General features: G+C 42.5%; 1 pseudogene; it reads left to right on the top strand.

Moving 5' to 3' along the window:
• The first annotated feature begins 661 nt into the window (after positions 1-661).
• Positions 662-1,470, top strand: LOC101533705 (ubiquitin carboxyl-terminal hydrolase isozyme L3-like; annotated as a pseudogene).
• Positions 1,471-23,177: the final 21,707 nt, after the last annotated feature.

Here is a 23,177-nt window from a genome sequence, read left to right as displayed (position 1 = left end):
AGAAGAAGGAAGCACAGGAAGATCAGAAGACAAACCTTGTAATGCTGCTATGGAACACAGCAGGTTTCTTGGAAAAGTCATTCAGTACAAGCTGCAGCACTTAGCCCAGGCTGTGTCCATGACCACAGGCTCAACCCCGCTGTTTGCAGATGGAGAAATTCTGAAACTGTAAATATTGGAGCCAGGCAAACATGGCTTTGTGAATTTCCTCTGGGCTGTTTTCTGAGAAGTGTTGCTTTGTGTGCCAGCTCCCCACCTTCATGCCTGTTCCCTGGCCTCTGGAGTGTGGCCCCTGTTGCAGAGTCTGAACTGTAACCAGGGAGATGAAGATGTGCTTGGCTCAAAGTTTGCTGACTTGGGCCTTGAGTAACTGGTCAGGGTTTAATGAACAGGGGCTCCTGATGTTCAAGGACAGCTCAGGCATCAGTGTGGCACGAAAACTGGCAGCAACACAAAGATTTGCCTGCCTTCCCTTCCCAGTCAAGATTTTCACTTGTTTTCCATATTTCCAAGCTTCTGAATCCAACAGCCACAGGGTTACAAAAAGTATGGTGTTTGTTGGTTTATCTTTGACCTCAGTAGACTCTCCTTAGGTACACACAGATGGTGAATGAAATCACCTGAGTTCTCTTCTTGGCTCTGCTAGCTAGTTGTGTGGAAAGAGGCCGGGCCGAGTGGTCACGGAGGGTCAGCACTGGCTGCCGCTGGAGGCCAACAAGGAGGTCACCAACCAGTTTCTCAAGCAATTAGGTCTGCATCCTAATTGGCAGTTTGTTGACGTATATGGAATGGATCCTGAACTTCTTAGCATGGTACCAAGACCAGTCTAGACTGTGCCATGTTACTTCTCTATGAAGTATTCAGAACAGAAGAGGAAAAGATAAAGTCTCAGGGACAGGATGTGACACCATCAGTATATTTCATGAAGCAAACCATCAGCAATACCTGTGGAACAATTGGATTAATCCATGCTATTGCAAACAATAAAGATAAGATGCACTTTGAATCTGGATTGACCTTGAAAAAAAATCCTGGAAGAGTCTATGTCAATGAGCCCTAAAGAATGAGCCAGATACTTGGAGAACTATGCCACCATTCGTGTTACTCCTGAGACCAGTGCCCATGAAGGTCAGACAGAGGCACCAAATAGAGATGAAAAAGTAGATCTTCATCTTATTACCTTAGTTCATGTAGACGGGCATTTCTATGAATTGGATGGGCGGAAACCATTTCCAATTAACCATGGAAAAACTAGTGATGAAACTTTACTAGAGGATGCCATAGAAATTTGCAAGAAGTTTGTGGAACATGACCCTGATGAATTAAGATTTAATGCAATTGCTCTTTCTGTAGCATAGTTTGTCAATAAGGGGAACACCAAATACTGTATTACTTGCAACGAAAATTAAATTCCCGCTGGATACACTAAGTGAAAAATTTTGATATTTTCATTAACTTGATTAAACTTTATGTGGATTAAACTATGACTTTAAAAAAATGTTCTTTAAATTGAACAAGACCTCAAAAGATGGAGTAACATCCCATGCTCCTGGATAGGTAAAATCAATATCATTAAAATGTCTATACTACCAAAGGCAATATATACATTCAACGCAATCCCACTCAAATTGCCCAAAACATTCTGCATGGAAGTGGAAACAATGATCCAAAGGTTCATCTGGAAACACAAAAAACCACGGATAGCTAGAACCATCCTGAAGAACAGGAAGTTAGCAGGGGGAATCACAGTTCCGGACCTCTGGACATACTATAGGGCAGTGGTTATCAAAACAGCCTGGTACTGGCACAAAGCTAGAGAGGAAGATCAATGGAGCAGAATAGAAACACCAGAAGGGAACCCAAACAGGTACAGCCAAATAATCTTTGACAAAAAGACAAACGACAATCCAGACAAATGGGAAGGTTTGTTCAATAAATGCTGTTGGGACAACTGGTTAATAGCCTGCAGAAACAAAAAGATAGATCCACATCTCTCACCATACACTAAGATCAAATCTAAATGGATAAAAGATCTAAATCTACATCCAGAAACCTTCAAACTTTTGGAAGAAAATGTTGGAAATACTCTGCAAGATCTAGGGGTAGGTCCCGACTTCCTAAAAAGGACACCAAAGGCAATAGCAATCAAGACCAGACTAAACAAATGGGACCTCATCAAGCTAAGAAGCTTCTGTACAGCAAGGGAAACAATCAACAAAGTGAAAAAGCAACCCACAGAATGGGAGAAGATCTTCGCGCACGAAATAGGTGATAGAGGGCTAATCTCCAGAAGATACAAAGAGCTACAAAACAACCAAAATGTCAAAACAAACAAGCCACTCAAGAAATGGACACGGGAAATGGGCAGACACTTCACAAAAGAACCCAGATGGCAAATAAACATATGAAAAAATGCTCAAGTTCCCTGGCAATAAGGGAAATCCAAATTAAAACATCAATGAGGTACCACCTAACACCAGTGAGACTGGCCCACATGAATAAAAGCACCAACAACACTTGTTGGTGAGGTTGCAGGGGAAAGGGAACCCTACTCCACTGCTGGTGGGGCTGCAGGTTGGTACAGCCTCTATGGAAATCAGTATGGAGAACATTCAAACAACTCAACATACCGTATGATCCAGCAATAGCACTCCTAGGAATATATCCAAAAGGCTTGTTTTATGAGAAACCAACATGCACTCCTATGTTCATAGCAGCACAATCAGTAATTGCAAAAACATGGAAGCAGCCAAAATGCCCATCAGTAGAGGATTGGATAAGAAAGCTATGGTTCATCTACTCCATGGAATACTACTCAGCTATTAAAAAAAAAAAAAAATGCAGTTCTTTGTGGCCAGATGGGCCAAACTGGAAACCATAATGATAAGGGAAATGAGCCAATCCCAAAAGGCTAAATATCACATGTTTGCCTTAATTTAAGATGATATGATGTTATGTATAACATATTATGTTATGTATGTTATATGTTGTGTATAAACTAAAATTGAAATGTCTCCAAACCTGCCCTACAAATAATACTTCAAGATGTTCTCTTGACAGAGAAGAGGAATAGCACCTAACAAAATCAAAGGCAAATGGGAAGAACATCCCAGTAAAATAACAACAGAAGACTAAACCAATGAACAACCCATTCCTAAAATGACAGGACCAAAGTACCACTCATACATATTAAACTCTGAATGTAAATGGCTTAAGCTCAATCAAACAGCATAGATTAGTAGACTGGATTAAAAAACAAAACCCATCTATTTATTGTCTAGAAGAGAAACACTTCACCAACAAAAATCAGCGGAAGCTATATCTCATGGGTTTTGTTGTTTCCTGTTGGTTTCATCTCTTCAAAACACTTTCTTCTAATTAAATCATTCAGTGACTTGCAGATCATGCAGTGGCATTATTTTCTTCAAGAAGGTTCTTGATTTTCATTTCTTTAGCTACACATTAGTCATTTAGTAGCATGTTATTTAACTTTATGGTGTTGTTAATTTCTTTTTTCTCGCTGATGTTGATTTTGTTTTGTGGCTCTTCATTTAAGGGGATGTATAGTAGCTGTGTAATGGAGACTGTCATATCTAGTAACATGTCATTTAACATCATGGCATTGTAAATTTCTATTTTTCTTTCTATTGTTGATTTTGTATCATGACTTTTCATTTAAGGGGATGTACAGTAGCTGTGAACTGGAGACTAACATCCAGATGTGAGATGCAGTGTAGTATGCATTTCTGCTTCCAGGCAAAGATGGACTTACAGTGAAACTGTTTACTATATCTTGACAATAGGATGCTGGACTCTCTGCCATTGTCCATGCCCACAATGATGGACATATGACTGAGTATGAAGAACTATATGTTAGTAATGATGTAGAGGAACTAGGTGGGGGGAAGGGAATTGGGGAGGGGATAAGGGAATATGGAACTGTATCATAAAATGATATTAGTAATAATAATAATAAAATGTAAAAATTTTCAAAAAAAAAAAGAAATGTCAATGAGGTGGTCATAGAATGTGGTTTAGAACTCACATTTATTTTTAACATATTGTTACTCATTAGTATGTCAATTAATTCCATAATGATGTAAATTTTTGCTGATGGTATGTTGGAGCTTTCAATTGACTGGGATGATACTCTGCTGGCTCTGTCTTCAGACCACAAAGGGTATACCTAAGAAGCCGTTGAACTTGACTGGACAATAAGATGCTGGACTCTATGTTTGGTATACGCTTGCAATGAGGGAATCTCAACTGAACTTGAACTGCGGTTATGCAACAAGGTGGAAGAATCCACCATGGTGGGAGGGTTTGGGGAGGGGTGGGGAGAATCCCAGTACCTATGAAACTGTGTCACATAATACAATGTAATTAATAAAATAAAATAAAATAATTATTAAAAATATGTTCTTTAGTTCCCTTGGAGAATCAGAAGGAACATGGAAGAGAGAACAGAGTATCCAATTGATCTCTATGTTGCATACTTGACTACTCCAAAACTTGATGGTTTGTTTTTTTTTTTAAAAGATTTATTATTATTGGAAAGCCGGATATACAGAGAGGAGGAGAGACAGAGAGGAAGATCTTCCATCCGATGATTCACTCCCCAAGTGAGCCATTACGGGTCGATACACGCCGATCCGATGTCGGGAACCAGGAACTTCTTCCAGGTCTTCCACACGGGTGCAGGGTCCCAAAGCTTTGGGCCATCCTCGACTGCTTTCCCAAGCCACAAGCAGGGAGCTGGATGGGAAGTGGAGCTGCTGGGATTAGAACCGGCGCCCATGTGGGATCCTGGCGCGTTCAAGGTGAGGACTTTAGCCGCTAGGCCACGCCGCCAGGCCCCAAAACTCGATGGTTTAAAGTAGCACCATGTGGTGAGACAGGGTTGGTGCTGGTTCTCAGGTCAGCAGTCTCAATGGTAGCCGGCATCTAAAACCGAACGAAAGAGAGCAATTTCAAGAGTCTCTTACGACTCAGCTTCGGGAGCTCCACATCGTCCTAACTGACAAACTCTCTTGGTCAAGCAAGTTGCAAGGCCAGCCGAGGTGCAGAGAGGCAAAGTAGCTATTGCTACTTGATGAGACAGGGCAAAATCACAAGAAAGAAGAGCAGATAGCATGGGAATGGCACGTAAGCAACATTTGGTAAATGCAGCCCACGTCAAAGAGACAGAGAGATTGATGCGATTGGGCCTCTGTCAAAATATGGATGCAAACCTTGTCATTTCCCAGTTGACGCTCAGCTTGGTCCTGACTGCTTTCACCTTCTGTAGCTCTGTGGCATTGGCAGTTGTGATGTTAGTCTGCTGACTCATGTCTTTGGTGCCTGTTTTCATTTTTACATGAAAGCCCGGCGTTCCCTACTGTCGCACTCAGGAATGCCTGAGGCATCCTTTGTCCTTCTCCAAGGACAGACAAGCTGATGATGGCACAAGCTAGCCCTCCCTCTCCACTCAGGTCCAGGATCTACAAGCCTCCTGGATGACTTCAGTTGGGAGGCAGCAATAGCTGAGGATGGGGCACATGTGCTCAGTTCTTAAGGCATTTCATAATTTGTTATACTATGTAAAATTTCCACACTGTAGTATCTGAAAGCAAGACCCGTGCATTAACTCTCAATTCTGTAGGTCTAATGTACAGGAAACATGCCCTGGGTTCTCATCTCAGGCCACAACAATGCCAAATCCCAGGATTTGATCAGGCTGAGTTATTGTTTGCCAGCTTAAAAGAAAATCCACTTCCAAGCCAAGTTAGGTTCTTGACAATATTCACTCTCTTCTGACAATGGGTAGAAGGTCTCATTCTTTGTTGCTTTTTGGCTAGGTTCACTCCAAGTTTCTGGTGCCTGCCTCCAGGCCTTGTCATGAGGTCCCGTTCATCTCCAAATAACAGAGAACTTCCTGGGTACCCAATAACTCGCATGCTTCAAACCTTTGACTTGTATCTCTTGACCTCTAGACCAGAAGTAAAAACTTAAAGCTGACTCCAGGTCACCACCCTTTCTTAAGGCAAAGTAATTTGAAATCTATCTGAAAATTTCCTTCATATCAGTACCTAGATAAGGGTTTGGTTGCAAAACTGGTATAAGGTCTGTGTCCCAAAGTCTTGGGGACTGTCTCAGAATTCTCCACTCTGCCATGAGAGCAGAATTCTACACCTCTGTCCAAAGGTAGCCCCAGGGTAAGTCTTGTGGTTCTGCAGTTGGGACACATTCAGTTGGCAAGGAAGGTAACCTCAGTCTCTGCAAGTGATTCTCTTAGACCAGACACACACTTGGCTTCCAGAGCAGGTCCACTTGCCCGTCACTCTTTGCTCGTCTTTGTTCCCTTACAGTCATTCTCACAGCATGGCAGGTGTTGTTGGGTGGCTGTGATGATGGTGGGCTGATTCTATCACCTCCTGGGGAACCCTGGGAACAATAATGCCTCTTCCTGGCCCAGCCTGGAGGTTTAGTTTAGCAAGTAGACTGCAGGAGTTCCTTGGCCATCCCATTGCAGTGTTCAAAAGCAGCTCATCAACATCCTGTGACGTCATTATTAAACATGGGAATTGTTAACTTGGAAATGGTGTCTAGGGAAGGAACAATAAGATCATGTATCATTCTCACACCTCAGGCCTTGAGATTCACAGCCTAGTTCCTTTGTTCTGTACATTTATTCTCAACAATTTGCACTTAGGACCTCTCAACCTACATTCCTGTTTTATCACCTTTTGTAATTCCTTCCAATATGTTAGAATACCCTTATTCCCCAACCCCATGGATTTGTCTAAATTGTATGAGACATCAATAAGAAGATGAAAATAGTTTGTAACTTCTAAGCCAATAAAAAACAAAATTGAAAATTCCATCAATTAAAACACAAACAAAAAATGAATGGAGAAAAAATAGAAAAAGCAAATAGGAAACTGAACAAGATGATGGAAGTAACTCCAAATCGATCATATTCAAAATATGTAAAAGACCCAAATCTTCCAAAAACAGATTGTGAATAAAGTTGAAATAATGTTTTGTGTGAGAGATGTTAAAAGAAACAAACAAAAAAAGATGAGAAAGTAAAATTTAGTGAATTGAAAATTTAAAAAAAGAAAAAGAAGAAAAAGAAAAAGAAACCGCTATTCAAAACCTAACTGGTGCTGCTGTATTAGCCTCAGAGAAAATGGAGCAAGTCAGAAAAACATGTTTAGAGCTAAAAACAGGTCACTAGGTATCATAAAAGTATTACATCTGTAATTCTTCTAAAACTGAATACATGTCCTAAAATAGCTTCAAACTATATGAAGCAGTACATGAGCAAAGCATAAAGACGGATTCTTTGTGGTCTAAAGACATCCCCTCCAAAATCCACATGATGCCACTGTGATGGAGTAGCAGGGGGAAGGACCTGCACCAGATGGTTGAGCCATACAGTCCCTTGCTTGGGGATGGGGCTAAGCACCTTGGAAAGGAGGTTTCAGGCAGCGTTAGCTGCATTGCCCTTCAGCCTTCTGCCCCTGCTTCCCTCCAGAGGATATGGCAGCAAGGGGAATCGGGAGACCTTACTGTGGAAGCCAAGCAGAGACTGAACCTGCCAGCACCTTCCTCTTAGACTAACCTGCTTCCAGAGCTGAGAAGGATCACTCTGTTCCTTACACATCACCCAGTTTATAGTGTCCCACTGTAACAGCACAGCTGCACTCCCACGCACCTGTGATTCAGTCAACCCCAAATCACCACTCTGAACCATCTGGTGGAAACTCTGGGGTATTTTTCCTGTGTGTACATTTGTGCTTATGTGTTTAACTGAAATTATGCTCACAATACAGCCTAGTCTGTGTGTTAGCCCCACAGTATCTATATTGCACCATGTTTCCATATCCACACATCAACATCTATCCATATCATCATCAGTGGCTACCCAGAATTTCATCATATGAACACAACACAATTTCTATGATCAGTCTGTGACCTTTGAATATTAAGTTACTTCGAATGCTTTACATCCATAAATAAACGGAAGTGATTATCTCCTACACTCTTTTCACACTTACCTAAATATTGTGTTAGGATCAATCAAAGTAATGTTCTTATTAAAGCTAAGTAGACTTTTCAGGACATATTGCCAAAGTGTTATTCTGTTTTTTGTTTGTTGAAGATTATCCCTTTTGAGGAATATTTCAGACTATTAATTTCTTCATAATTGAGAAGGCCCTGGAAATTATCATTCTCACTTTTTTCTCACAATATAAGAGGCAAATAATAGTGTTACATTATCAGTTTATTGTGGATTGGTGAAATTAAACTTTGGAATATGATTATTGAATATTTAGATATGTTTTCTTTTGAACATGATCAGAATATATTCTTTTATTTAAAAAATTGCCTTTTTTAACCAGTGTAAAAATATTTTTATGAAGATAGGGCTTGGTTGCAATTAAACTACCAGTGTGTGCAACAGACTGTGTCAGACCCTGTATTGGGAAGCACACACAAGAATCAGGTCTGTGATCACCTCAGATGAAGTTTTAGTGAGGATCCCCCCAACTGAATCACTGGACTCAGAACCCAACCATTGAGAGAACTGCAGGTTCCCTGATCTGACCGTGGAGGGTATGTGTCAGAGCAGGGCCTCTTCAGTGGTTTAAACAGAGCAGCGGATGGCATATCCAGGTGCACCTGGAGATTATGGCAGTGTATTGGAGCATGCAGAGGACACCTGGGACCATAACAAAGGACAGAGAACAAAACAAATTGATCAACTACCGCAACCAAGTGTTGGCAGCAAATACCTGGGCAAAGACTCTAAGGTGAACTATGTCAACCAATGGATTCTGGAATGATTTCATTGTGCTTAGAGTGGTAAGATCGGAGGTAATTCAGAACTATGAAACTATCAAAACCTCTTGAGCAGGACCCTTGGAGCTCGCCCCACATCAGGGACTCTGGAATGGCGTTAGGTGGCTGTCCTCCATCCCAGGGTACAGAGATGTTTGGGAGGCTGGATGTGGCTTCTACCCTTGTCTCCCACCTTTCCCCAGATGCAGGAAGGAAAAAAGAGAATGTGGAAACAATGGTCTCACCCAGTTTCCTGCAGCCCTTGACCCTTTGCATCCTAATCATCTACAGAGGCGAAACCTCAATCTCTATTAAACTGTGTCATAAAATAAAGAATTAAAAAATCATCAAAAATAAATTGTTTTAAAAGATAGGGTTTGGTCATTTGTATTACACATGTTGGCATTTGGCATTCAAATGCATGTGTGGATGATAACTATCCAGAATCTCTTTACTGTGATGTAGTCACATTTAGTCCTAGTTTTTCCCTAGAAAGTCTGCCTTTGGGGTAGTTCTTTGAGATTAGGTTCCCTGTGATTAGGCAAATGTAGACCAGATGCCAGCACACAGGATCACTGCCGCTGTAGCATCCGCAGTGAAGGCTCCATGGGTAGCAAGCTTGGCTGTTCACCAGTTTCAGTGTTAAATCTACTCATAATCAATTAGTGGTTGGAGAAAGACAGAAGGCCATTACCATCAAGTACAAAGCCTCTCTCCATCTTTTCTCTTCTTGAGACATCTCCTCTCTATTTCTCACACTGCTAAGCACAGAATGTTCTTTGCTTTTTATTATTATTATTTTTAATTACATTGCATTATGTGACACTGTTTCATAGGCTCTGGGATTCCCCCAAACCCTCCCCAAACCCTCCCCCCACCTCCACCTTGGTGCAGAATTACAGTTCATATTCAGTCAAGATTCTTTCATTGCAAGCATAGAGTCCAGCATCTTATTGTCCAGATAAATTCAATGGTTTCTTGGGGAGACTATCTCTGGTCTGAAGGCAGAGCTGGCAGAATATCATCCCAATCAATTAAAATCCACAACATAACATCAACAACAATTTACAACATTATGGAATTAATTCACATGGTATTGAGTAACAAATATGTTAAAAAATGCAAGGTCTTAACCACATCCTGTGACTACTTCATTGACGTTTCTATTTTAGTTTATACACAACCAGCTGCTATACGCCTTAAAATGGTTATAGGATACTATTCAGCTGTCTCGTGTCTATTTTCATTTTAGTATTTAGCAGTTTATAGTGTTGAAGCATAATTTTTGCTGAACTTGGCAGATTTTAGGATAGTCTAAACTGGGTTGTAACTCTAACAAGGCATATGTCAACAGTTGAGGTGCAGAACAGTTTTAGGAGGGGTGTGCAGAGAAATCTTCAATAACTTAGTGAGGAGTAACTAATCTTTGTGTCCTAACTAGTAAGGTATGTGTGAGTCCACGCTGACCGTTTTCTGTCTGGTTCTAAGCTTTCCTTGTTGTTCTCTATCTATTCTAATTTGTGTGTGTGTGTGTGTCTGTGTGTGTGTGTGTGAGAGAGAGAGAGAGAGAGAAAGAGAGAGAGAGAGAGTGTGTGTTTTGGGGTAGGGGGCTCCAGAGCGACCCTGATGGTCATTGCAAGAGAGGGTGGGGATCCAAAGTTGGAACTAAGTGAGGACCAGAGAAAGCTCCCCTCCCTGGTCCCGAGGGAAGCACCAAATGTTCTTTTCTTGGGAAAGCCACCTTTGGAGATTCTTAGCTTGTCACGCAATCAGTTTAACTGGTATTTCTTGCAAACAAAGTCAGTTCTACCTTCCAAGCAATTTTCTACAAATTCATTTTCTACAACTTATTATCTAAATATATTGCTACTTTGCTGATGACTTAATGGTTTTGTATTTAACATTTGATCATTTTTCCTATCATGGAATTATTTTTGTATCTAGAGTGCAAAGCTGTGAAATAATTTTGGGAATTTTTGTCTTTCCCAACAGTCATCATTAAACTGGAGAAGAATGGAAGACAGACAGCAGGGAACAAGCATTGTTTCTTTAAAAAAAAATATGTTCCTTTTCATCTGCTTAAAAGGTAGAGAGGGAGAGAGAGAGAGAGATTCTGTCTGCTGGCTCATTCCCTCAAATGCCCACAACTGTAGGAATGGACCAAGCAGAAGCCAGAAGTCAGGAACTCAGGACCCAGTGGTTGGGCCGTCGTCTGCTGCCACCAGGAGGCATCTTCTGCAGGATTTTTGGTGAAAGATTCAGGAAAGATATATGTTCCTTGCTTGGAGATAGGAATCAATGTGCTAGATGGGTTTAAGTGTGAAGATACAACCACCACTGTCACCTTGGAAAAATATGCCAACAGAGATAAGCAAAGGAGAGCGAGAACAGACATTTCTGCATAGATTACACTGATTCTATCCTAAACAGTTAATTTGTGAAGACTAACTTCGATTCATGCCCAAACCAACCTGAGTTAAGTTATTGTCTCTTACCCCCAGACATTATTCACCATGTCCAAATAAATACATAGCCCTTGAACACAAGACTGGGGATTATAAAAGTGATTCTGGTGATTATTGCCCTGGTCTATCCCTGAGAGCATCCAGGCTACATACTTAGACTTATAAACAAACATTTTGTTAGAACAGAGCATTGATCAGTACTGACTGAACCCTTACTGTGGCTCGTGCGTCTGGAACCCATGTATTATCTCTATTCCACTGGCCATTTACATAACGTTACTCGTTAGGAGTTGAGGCTTTTTACCAGGTTATATAAAATGTACAAGTGGTACTTGAAAGGCAATTGTGTAGTAATTACCAACACAGTCTCTGAAGCTAGGTGATCTAGACTAGACCATCCAGTTTGGCCGTTGCACATATGAATGTCTGATTTGCTACTTAATAGCTACAGACTATGGAGAAATTACTTAAATGGTTTGACCCTTACCTTCGTCCTCTGTAATGAGCACAATATTAGAGCTACACCATGCAGTTGCTTATAAGGTAGCACATAGATGCCAAGAACAGAGACTATCAATTGGTAAGTGCTCAACAGGAATTAGCTCCTGTCATTTCCTGGGGGGATAGAAGTCTACATCACCACGCAAAACACATCATCACTCAGATGCACTCCACATATACAGAGTTGCCAGGGCCTCACTCAAATTGCTGAATCTGGATGCCCAGTACATTTCCGTTCCTCCTTTTGTAACATCCTGACCTCAGAACGGGAGGTTCGTGAAGCTCCAGCGCTGGTACTGTCTTCTCCTTTGAGTAGGCGAAGTTTTTCTGGTGGAGTAGAGAGCATGTGAGTGAGTGAGTGAGTGTGTGTGTGTGTGTGTGTGTGTGTGTGTGTGTGAAAGAGAGAGAGAGAGAGAGAGAGAGAGAGAAACTGGTAACCGCTTGAGCCCTAAATCAACCCAGCTCTTAGTCAGAAGTCAGCCTGATCCTTATAAACATGAGAATCACTTTGTCTGATCAAACTCAACATGCTGTCTCTGTTAAAACTGTATTCTGGCAGATACAGTCCCCACATCTCTGAAGGGCTTTGTAGACAAATAGTACTTTCTTCCAAATCCTGATGTATTTTTCTCTCATCAAAGATAGCAGGCAGCTCTGCTCTCTCATTCATTATTCATTTTATAATGTTTTCATTGAACGTCTACCCTGTACCTGCCTTAGTGTTTTGATACTGACCATGACACTGCACTGATGTTCTCACTTAGTCCCCGAGTCTCCCTTCCTCCTCTGTAAGCCCAGCCTGAGCATCCCCACTCCCAGGACCACTGCGTTGACTCATGGAGACTCAGTCTTTGGAAAGGCTGAAGCACTCCGGAAGTGTGTGCTGATGGGCTTTGGGAACTAAGCAGGAAACAAGATTTCAGCAGCGTAAGTGCTGGTTTAACAACCCCTTTGGGGAGCAGGTAGCTATAATAGTTACTAAAAACCTCGGTGGTGACTTACTGTAAGGATTCCATGTGTGAATTAGCACAAAGTGACACGAGGCCAGAAAAAAAGGAAAAACAAAGCTGTCTGTTGATCCTGTGAATTTTTTTCCATAGGAGTTCTAAGAGTGTTGCAAAACCTCTTTCGAAGGAAGAATAAAATCATGGGAGTACTTTTCTTGTCACCATAACGTGAGATGAAACCTGTTGAGCATGATATTAATAATTAGTAAAGAGATTTATAAAGCACTGGCCACGTGATAAACACTGTTTGGAACTCAAAAATTTCCTCAGTTAAATTGCACACTACTCTCTCCGTGTTTCTCATGTTATTGTCTGCAAACGTGAGAAGCAGAGACATTACATATTCAGTGCCAAATTGTGGCATTGGCAAATGAAAAAGCAAATTGAGTTTTCTTAATGAATGTCTATTCTTGAAAATTTATTTGTGAAAAAAACTATTTATTTGAAGGACAGAGGTACAGAATGGGGGACAAGTAGAGAGGGTCCATCTGCTTACTTCCCAATGCCTACAAAAGCTGCAACTGGGCTTGACTGATCCAGAAGCAAGAAACAGAGTCTTAGTATCCCATGGGCGTGCAGGATGCAATTTCTTGAGCCATCACCAGCTGTTCTCAGCATGTGCGTTAACAGAAACTGGAATTGGGAGTCAGAGTCATTACTCAAATGGCACAAATGTATGATGCAGGCATCTCAATCAGTGGCGTTATCTGCTATACCAAATATCTACGCCAATGTGTTTTGAGAAGTTTTGGTAGCAGGTCCAACAACTGATGCAAATCCTTTGAGGGTAGGTAGATCTGAGAATGAGAAAGTAGGAGGGAGAACAGCCCTTAGGAGTACAGTGAGCAGCAGAAGGTGAGACATGACTGAAAGAACAGAGGGGGTGAATGGATAAACAGAAAGTGAAACTGATCAAGAATAAGCTGTTTGAAGCAACAATAAACCAGATAGGAAACGCAGCTGGGAGACACTGTGGGAGATTTTGAATGCAGAGTTCCATCTATTTATCCTTGTTTTGTAGGCAATGGAAAGGAACAGAAACTCAGAGCTATGAAAGGATGTCCCCAAGTGCTAAGAGAATCACTCTTCCTGCAGGCGAAAAGTGATCCCAGGGAAGGGGAGGGGGAGGCATGGGGAGCAGAGACTGCCTGGAGGCCATCCCAAGACAGCAGAGACAGACCTCTCGTCTACCTGTGAAATATGAAGAGGCAACTGGATTGTTGAGGCCAGAGAGGCTCTTTTCGGATGACCTACTTGAGATCCTCCACTGCGTGTGCCAGCTTTGTTGTGTGCAGAGGATCACCTGTCTGGCTTCAACTGGAATAAAGCATATGACTGAGCTTTGCATTTCCCAAGCACATGGGCTTAGAGAAACCTGCACTCCTCGCAGCTTCTCAAGAGTTCTTCATCCAAGAGCTACCTCTTTTCGCCAGGAATGTGCACAGTTTGAGCCAGCTTATTTTGGCAACATTCCCTCATTTTTCCTCCTGGGGCTCAATAGGCTCACGGGCACTCAAGCTCCCTCCAAAATCACAAACTCCAGGGGCGGGAGCCTCCTGGGGCTCCCATCTGACCCTGCTCCCTCCCAGTTCAGTGAAAGTTTGGGCTTCTGACTGAAAAGTGAATTATTTTGCACTTTGCAGAAAGCATACTCTTATTCCCCTGATGGCATCTCCAAGGGGGAGGGAAATAGACCAGCCTTTGTTACTCTGGCCCTGGCAGAAGTTGCCAGTGGTGCCCGGAGCTGGGGAGTGTGGGTGGCAGGAGGTGAGGTCTGGTCAGTTGACTTAGTATAAGGCCTGTATTGTCTCTGCAGCCTCTCAGGGAGTAACAAAAGCCTTCAAGGAGCCGTGCTGCCACTTTGGGTTGTGTGCCAGGCAGGCCTGATATCCCCCAATGCTTTTTGTGACTGTTCCTCATCTTTCTAGATAGTCTTTTGGGCCTTGAACTGCTGTATTGACAAACAGCACAGTATCTTTCTCACATGAGCAGTTTCCTGAAACAAAAGAGAAGAAACTGGTATATGCATGTGGGCAGCTGATTTCACCAAGACAGGGATGTGGCAAGGATTTATGAAGCACCTGTTACGGGACATACATTGTATGGACCTAACTTGAATTGGAACTCAGGCTACCTGCATCTTGGCTCCACATCCTCTCGACACAATCAGTATCTTATTTTCTTGATATGTTTCTCTTTAGCTACGAAGAAGGACTGGTTTCCAATGAAATATTACCTAGAGTACAAATCAGCAAACTGTATCTAAAACTGTAAATAATGTGGTAACACAAAATGTGTTTATTTGAAATTGTGCCATATATTCGAAGATGTCCAATGAAACTATTGAGACATTTCTGATGAAAACAAAAAATAAGGAGGGTACAGCAACTGTGACAGACAGCTTTCCACTGCTTCCACATTTAGATTTGAATTTTATTTTGCAAAACAAAATGCAACAAACTCCTTTCTATGCAGACAAGCAGCTGTAGAGCATGCATCACTTAAGTCTGGAAAACTTTGCCCAAAGTTACAGAGCTGAAGTATTACTAATATTTAACTATAGCCCTGCATTCTTTACCATAAACAATGTCCAAGTCAGGTTGGAAGTCCTTAAAATGCATAATCAGCTAAGAAACTGCCTGTGTCAGGATTGTTGTCTTGATAACTTTTTTTTTCAAGATTTATTGTACTTATCTGAGAGGAATAGTTACAGAGAGAGAGAGAGAGAGATCTTCCATGCACTAATGACTATAATGCTTGAGTGGGGCTGGGCCAGACCAAAACCAGAAAGGGTGTACAGGAGGTCTGGATTTGCCATGTGGGTACAGCGGCACAGGCACTTGTGCCATCTCCTGACACTTCTGCAAACATTAGCAGGAAGCTCAATTGGAAGCAGAACAGCTGGTGCCTGTGTGGGATGCTGTCATTAATATGATATGACACAAAACTTGTCCTGGCATCATGCTTATATACACCTTAATGTTCCTGGACTGATACACAATATATGCATAGATATATTGTGTAAGAGTCACTAAATATATAGCCTGATAGGATCTGATGAAATCTGAATTGAAGAAAGGAATGAAAATAAAGAAACAAACATACCGGCTTTCCAAATCAATTATAGCATACCTTCAAATGACCTTCAACCGTGCGTATCAAAGAACCAAGAAAATTCATTTTAAGCCTTTACCCAAATGACACAATCTGGGACTCAAAGTTGCTCCTCAGTAGCTCAGTTACAAGATATTTAAGTATGTCTTGTCACGCAGTGTTTATAGTAGCTAAAAATGTGTAAGAAAAATGATGAAAGAGCACTTCTGGAAAGTATTTTTCAAATACTACCCTAAGTCACCCAAGTCCCCCTTTTAATTGCTTTAAAATTCAAGAATCAACGGAAGACAGTAACGTGATTATGAAATACATCTCAGTGTGTGGACCTTTAGTGAAATTTTAGAAAAAATCAGTGCAGACCAACATCAAAATAAGGAGCCACATAGGCAAAGACACAAGTGGATTCAGTCCCTGGAGTTTAAATCTTGACTCACTGCATCAATAATTAGCTACTGAACACCTGCCATAGGGTAGCAATCTTTTAGGGGCTTCTTAGAGATGTACCAGTGAATAGGAGAAAGCATTGTTCCTGTGCTCTAAGAAGACAATCTTACTCAGAGCTTCAAGTCTGGGAGAGCATGTCCAAGGAGAAAATACGATAATAACAGCAATGATAACATTTAGAAACACTGGAACCCCAAACTAGTAGACAAACAATAAAACATCAAGAAGCAACAGGTGCTATAGGTAATGAAAACAGAATATCATTTTGGTGAGTGGCTAAGTAGAAAATTTGGACTGTGTAGTTGAAGGCCTCCCGGACAACATGGTGGCCAGTCCTCAAGCCTGTACACACACACACACACACACACACACACACACACACACACACATCTTTTTTATTGTGGAATTTTTGTGAGGCATTCATGAAAGGTCAAGGAGCAGTGAAACTAATCTGCATGCACTTCAGCTTCAGAAGTGACTACTATTTTGACGACCTTCTCGGCTGTGACTGCTCCCATCCAGAGTTAATCACGCGGTGATTTGCTGTGCGTGTCTCATGCACCAGGCCTCGTGCAGCTACATTCACTCAGAACTGACTTCTGCGCCAATGCCCTGTATTTGCTACCTTTGTATATCCTGTTTCATGCTAGCTGAAAACTAGAGGTAGCTCATAGGAAACATACTCAAAAAATAAAATCCGAAACAATAAAAATGCCAGACATTACTAGCTCTTTTACACAGTCGTTATTCCTTTTTTCAGGATAAGTTTGCCGCAATAAGCCAAAATACCAGATGCAGTGAGGTACCTAGGAGGTCCTTTATTCCAGCAATGCAGGGACAGGAGCAGAGGCAGAGGAAGGGAGAGAGATGGGGACCTCTCCTGCCATGGTGACAGGAGGAGCTGCAAGGGAAAGGGAAGAGGGACAAGATGAAGGACGATGCGGGAATTGACAGCATGTTCAGGGAAGAACCGCGTGGTGGAGTGTGTCTTTTTTCTGGCCCGGACAAGCTTCATGTAGCCGTGAGGGATTGGTGAATAGGATTGTTGGAGCTGTAGGGGATTGGTAGGTGGGCAGAGATTAGGGAAAGGGGCCATGAGGGATTGGAGGGTGGAATTGTCAGGTATGGCTCCATGACAGTAGCTTGGTGGTGAGGGTGGGCTTACAAGGTTACAGTGGATTGGTGGGCAATCGAAGCGGTGCAAAATTTACAAGCCACAGGAAGGGGAAGCAGATATTTAAAATGGTACTGAGTCCACAATGGAGTGGGCCTTCATAGCTGATGTTTGAATCACTCCTCACAGAGAAGATCCCATACCTTCTACGTGCTATATATTGAGTTGAATCATTGACTCAATATGTGATTCTTGTGTTTTGCCCTATTAGTGTCCTGAATTGGGACAGCTCCCTGTGAGGTCTGACCTAATGGGAGTTCATTTGAGGAAAGGGGCTGGGTCCTCACCAAAGCTGTCTTTCTCCACTCAAGGACAGTTTAAACACAGTTCTCTCTGCAAATTAACAGAGGAGAAAGTAATGTGGAAGGCAAGGCCCTGCATGTATCCCTGTCAAATTTCGTAGCGCTGTTTTTACCTTGACATTGGTTGTATCTCCACATCATTTTGAATTTTGATTCTGTCATTTAACACCCTAAGGTTTGTTTCACTTTTCTTTTTCTCAAGGCAAGAAAACCTGTTATGTAAGTGCTTCAGAAATAGGTAAATATAGGAGGAACACCTTAGAATTCCACCATTCAGGAATGATGAGATGTAACCATTGACCAAGATTTCAGGGGGCAGAAGGATTCTGGATGATAATGAGGTCACCTGTGAGAAATCTGGCTTCAAATAGAATTGCCAAGGCAGGTTGATTTTTCCATTCCTTCGATGGGAGGCTTGGGCGGCAAGAGAGTGTCTTAAGGTGAAGGGTAGGGAAGAGGGCCAGGAAGACGGATATGGCTAGTCTCAGAGTGCTTGCCCACTTCTGCTATTCCTGCCAACCTAACAGGAAGCCTTCCTGCCTCCCTCTGTATTCTAGAGACCGCAGGAGTCAGCACAGTGCCTTTGCTGATGCCAGCTTTCTGTGCTCCTGAGTTCCAGGCAGCCTGCACCATTATCTGCCATTGTTAGCAGAAGAGCCTAAAGTTTCCCCTCTAAAACAGAATCCTATTTCAGGTTTTGAATGACCATAATAACACCTGCTGGAGGAAATCCCCCAGGCTAAAATCCTAACAATCGTGCACTGTGCAAATGGCACCTAGTGGAGGGCTGCTTGTTCTTTCCTCACTCCCAAGCAATTTCAATTTCACACATTCCCTATAGGGGATATAGGCATCTAATGCTACCAATGATGAGTATTTTATTTGAAAAGTGACAATATTTGTGCCTCTGCATTTTAGGAACGTGGCTCCCTAAAGTGTCTTGTGACCTTAGGCAGCTAGTTCAGGGTCACAATTTGAAAGCTGTACCTCCCCCACCTACATTGTGGTCCTTTCTGTCCACCTGTGACATGCTCTTATCATCACCTGGAACCTGAGAGAGGACAGTATTGAGTTGTTGTTGCAGAACCTCTCCTCTTGCAGTTCCCCATAAAGGCCCGTAATAGGGAGGGGCTCGCTCTCTTGGTCGCATGCTTCCATTACTCTGGCACTCCGACTCGGCCTCCCCCAGAACCTGTCTGCCCTCTGGCTTCCTGAAGACAGATTCCAAGCACAGGTAGCCCGTGTGTGTGTGTATTCCTCACCCTCTGTTCACTGCTTGGGTGAGACAGTGAAGATGCAAATGCTAAGATGCTATGTATTTCTAATGTGTGTACTATCAGGAGTTCCAGGAGAGGAGAGGCCTAGCAGTGGTGGAAGGTGGATAGAGGAGTCAGGGAAAGATGAATGTCTGCAGCTTTGTAAGTGTGTCCAGGTTGTCCGCTGCGTGTCTCTTAGGGTAATTTATATTGCTTGGGAACCTGGAACCTAAGTATTTAGTCTAATGGATGGACTTCACAGTAATGACCATTTACTCCTCTCAGGGTTTCAATTCAGACTGGATTGCCACATGGACTTGTCATCTGCTAATTTGTAGTGGGCACTGCTTTCACGAAGCTTTGTTACTGAAGATTCGTCAATACAATGTAGATTTCTCTGGCATGATCTCTGTCGCGTTCTGCAACAGTCTTTGTCTTTGCTTTTAGCTGATAGCAGAGGAAAATATTGACTCTGACCATAAATATTCTTTTGATTCACCTGTTGGTAGATACAGTGACCCATCTGTACTTGTTAATTGCAAGAGATAAAAACCTTCCTCAAACTTCCTTAACAAAGAAGAGCATTTGCTAGTTTATATAATGGAAAGTTCAAAGAATTTCCTGCTTCAGGCTTGGCTGGATCCAGTTACTCAAAGGCAATCCTCAAACAGCTATCCTGCTGTCATTTAGCTATCTCTTGTATTGGCTTCCTAAATATTCAGGTTCTGGTGACAATGTCAACCAACACCTTTGTCCATGGATGGAGCATGTTAACTGGAAAGCCTAGACATATGATGACATCTAAGGGAAATCTCTGATATTACCAGAAAGGATCTGTACCAGAATAAAGGGAAAGAGATATTGGGCCAGTACAACACGCAATTTATTAGTATATTTGGACTGGAACACAAATCACAGAAAGTTTTAATTTCATTCTACACAAACTTTTTAAAGGACTCTCTTAACATGAATTAAGAAAAGTCAAAATGAAGATAAGGGGTTCAAGGAAGGACCACAAAGGGATATGACAGAAATAAATGAGCCATCTGGAAGCAACCACAGCAAGGTGGGAAACCAGCAAAGTGCAAAGTCATGGAAACTGGGCGAAAATAAAAACAGACAAACAGTCTCTCTGGTGGTTGGGTATGTAGTGGTTAAGATGCTGCTTGGGTCACCCGTGTCCCAAACCTGGATGTGGTGGCTGGGCTTGAGTCCTGCCTCTGTCATCCAGTTCCAATTTCTTGTTAAGTACGCTCTAGGAGACAGTTTGGATAGATCCAAAGAGTTAGGGCCTTGCCACCCAAGTGCAAGACCCATTAGAGTTCCAGGATCCTGGCTCTAGCCTGGTCCCCTCTTGGCTATTGCAGACATATGAAGAGTAAACTGATAGACAGGTGATTTCTCCCTCTGTATCACTCAAACAAATAAATGAATCTTAAAAATTACAAGTCTCTGAAGAAGTAAAATTTAATTGTGTCAGGCAAAATGGGTCAGAGAAGTGACCATGTCAAGCTCAAAGGCATCCTTGCTTGGGATTCAGACTCTCTTGATTATGTCCTGGGCAACATTTCTGACTCCACCCTAAACTTGCCCTTCCACCAGTCCAGTCCCACATTACCAAGACATTGGGCACAAGCCCAGCCGTAATTGTTTCCCACTTTTATTGCTGTCATGTTTTCCCCATGACAAAGTCACTCACAAAGAGCCTTTCTTGCTCCATTTCCCACACCCAGTATTCTTGTTACTCAAGATCATTTCTTGTTTCTCAGGTCAAGCAGCTGCCAGATGTACATGTTTGGTCAGTCAGTTTCATCTTCAACAGGTGGTTTCTGAAGACATCATTCACTCGACCCTACTGGAATTTTTCCAGTGTCCCTAGCCGTTTACCACTTCTGCTCAGCTGGTAGAACTGGGACTGGGCTAGGGACTAAAAGCTGAGTGATGGGGAAGACTTATTTCTTCTTTTATGTTTTAAAGTTGTATTTATTTTTATTGGAATGGCTAATTTACAGACAGAAGAAGAGACAGAAACATCTTCCACTGCTTAATCACTCTCCAAATGGCCACTGGGGCCAGAGCTGGCCTGGTCTGAAGCTGAGAGCCAGGACCTTCTCCCACGTCTCCCTCCCTGGGCCATCCTTCAGTGCCATCCCAGGCCACAAGCAGGGAGCTCTATTGGAAGTGGAGCGGCCAGAACTACAAGTAGTCCTGGAGGCCAGGGATTAGCTTATTATACCACTGGGCCGGCCCTGGGAAGCCTTAGTTATATTTCCGGCTCTGCCTCTGCTGTGACTTAGGTATATCCCCCAGTGCGTACACACACTTGTGTTGGGTAGAATGCCCAGGGTGCCAGTGGTGAGAGATGAGGTTTACTGGGAGGTGTTTTGGTCAGGACGCCTCTGCTCTCACTCATGGATTAAAGCTATGGCCTTAGGAATCAGCGACATACCCCCATTACTTTCTCGTATGTGTGACCCTTTGCTTGCCCTTCTGTGTACATACCATGAAGGCCCTTGCCAGATGCAGGTGACAGCTCTTTAGCTCTCCCAGCCTCCAGAGCTATGAGAAACACATGTGTTTTCTTGATAATCTATGCAGTCCTAGACATGGCCATCACAGCAGTGCAGAATCTACTAGGTCCCAAATTCCTGCTTTCTGGTGAGTTTGGACTGGGGTAGTTCTCAGGGCTTTTGAACCAGCAGTGGAGGTTTGCATTCTGGAAGCCTACCACTAACCTTGTGTAAAAGCAGACTGTACTCCAGTATTAATTTGAAATCAACCCAGCCTCTGGCTAGTAGGAAGAAAGGGAAAAGATGGGGCAGCCTTTTATGCAGGCCTACTTTGCTGGGCGGGTTCCGCCCCCTAGACTTGAGATGCTAGTAGGACAGTTTTGTCCATGCTATAGGTAGGCTTGACAAACATCCAGGATTGGCTAATGAACCCTCCCTGAGCCCAGCATAGCCAACTTTAGGTTTGTAATGTTTCTTCAGATTGCCAAGGGTTTGGGGACCGAAACAAAATTTTATTTTAAACCATTGGTAAAAGAGTTTCTTATTTTGGAAGGCCTAGTGATGAGTGATATTTTTTATGCCCACCATTTCCTCATGAAGGAATTACACAAATAAACAGATGCTACCCTCTGTCCCTCTTCTCTCTGTTTGGCTTGAGTCCTTTGACAACACGGTGCTCCCTGCACCATCTGCTGGCTCTGCGAAGGTCATTAACAAGTGCACACTGCTCCCAGATGAAGTTAGTTTATAAGGCACAAATCACACCAGAAAAACACAGAGGAGCAAAGTAAGACCAAGTGAGGCCTGCGAGGCATTGCAGATCTGACCTGGCTGCTGTAGCTTGTGCAAGTTCCCTATCAAATTTTAACTCTGGAAAGTTATTTCAAGTGATTTTAACCAAGGAAATGGAATTTCACCCTTGCTGGGAGGCCCTAAAAATGGAGCAAGGAAAATTGCAGGGTGTCCAATGTTTTGTGACTCATGAATCTTATTATGTATTATAATTGTGGGTGTTTTTTTTTTCAAAAAAGGAAAAATAAAGTCTTCAGTAAGAGCTCAAACTAAAATGTAAGGAACTTGAACTTGGTATAGGAGACAGGCAGGTTCTGTCACTCGTTACCAGGCTGTCCTTCAGTGTGACAATCAACCCCTCTGGGCCTCATTCTCATGCCTGTAAGTTGGCAACAAAGGTAAAATCAAAATGTCAGAGTTACTGCAACAAGGAATGGGCCGAAGAATTCAGGTCAGGAGTCAGATGAGATCTGCAGAGATAGTTGCTGTTGTTAACATTGTCTTCCTTAGGTGAGGCTTAGTGACAGATGGCCTAATCTACCCTAAGTCAGCAGGGGATTAGTAACCCTGCTAGCAAGACCCACATTCTGAAAAGCAAGCCTTGTACACAACAGGAGGGAACAGAGACCTGATTTGAACAGCGAAAGTCAAGTCTAAGCGATGTCAGGGGATAGAAAACATGATACAGTCTGCCTGCACAGTTCAAATCCACACATTCCACCGAAGTCTAATATTCCTTTGGATGAGGACAAGGGCAGAAATAGGAGATACATTATGGACATTTTA

Source organism: Ochotona princeps, chromosome 11, assembly GCF_030435755.1.
Source record: "Ochotona princeps isolate mOchPri1 chromosome 11, mOchPri1.hap1, whole genome shotgun sequence".
NCBI classification, from domain to species: Eukaryota; Metazoa; Chordata; class Mammalia; order Lagomorpha; family Ochotonidae; genus Ochotona; species Ochotona princeps.
This window is presented reverse-complemented; position numbering and strand designations above follow the sequence as displayed.